A 536-nucleotide genomic window follows, 5' to 3' on the forward strand; every position below is an offset into this window, starting at 1 on the left:
TTCACCATAATATGTTGCACTTTATTTCAGTGTTCAACACAGACATGAGTGCTATTACTTGGCAAGAAGTCGTTAGCACACTTGTGTTTTGATTGTTTAATTTTCTAATTATCCTTGTGCCGGCCCTAATAGAACTCCGTCCACCAAGCTACTATTTTTGTAGCTCACATCACTATTGTTACACACATGTTACTCAATTTTGTTCATATTTTATTCAATTCTGTTGATTGTCTCTTCTTTTTAATATCTGTTCATCTTATTCTTCCTTACTCTTCTTTACTTTTTCATCTTATTCTTCCTTACTCTTCTTTACTTTTTCATCTTCTTCTTCCTAACTTTTTAATTCCAAAGCAAAGCTTAAACAGATTTACCGCCGACTCATTCTTCCTCACTTTTAATTCCAAAGCAAACCTTGAATGAATGAATGAATGTAACTTACTTTACCCTCGCGTGGCCGGGAAACGACAGTCGTTATCACACGGGTTTAACACCTCGTGCCAGCTTACGAGTTGCCATGTATGTTACTTTGTGGGTTA

The sequence above is a fragment of the Ciona intestinalis genome, unplaced genomic scaffold (assembly GCF_000224145.3).
Source record: "Ciona intestinalis unplaced genomic scaffold, KH HT000260.1, whole genome shotgun sequence".
In the NCBI taxonomy this organism is placed as follows: domain Eukaryota; kingdom Metazoa; phylum Chordata; class Ascidiacea; order Phlebobranchia; family Cionidae; genus Ciona; species Ciona intestinalis.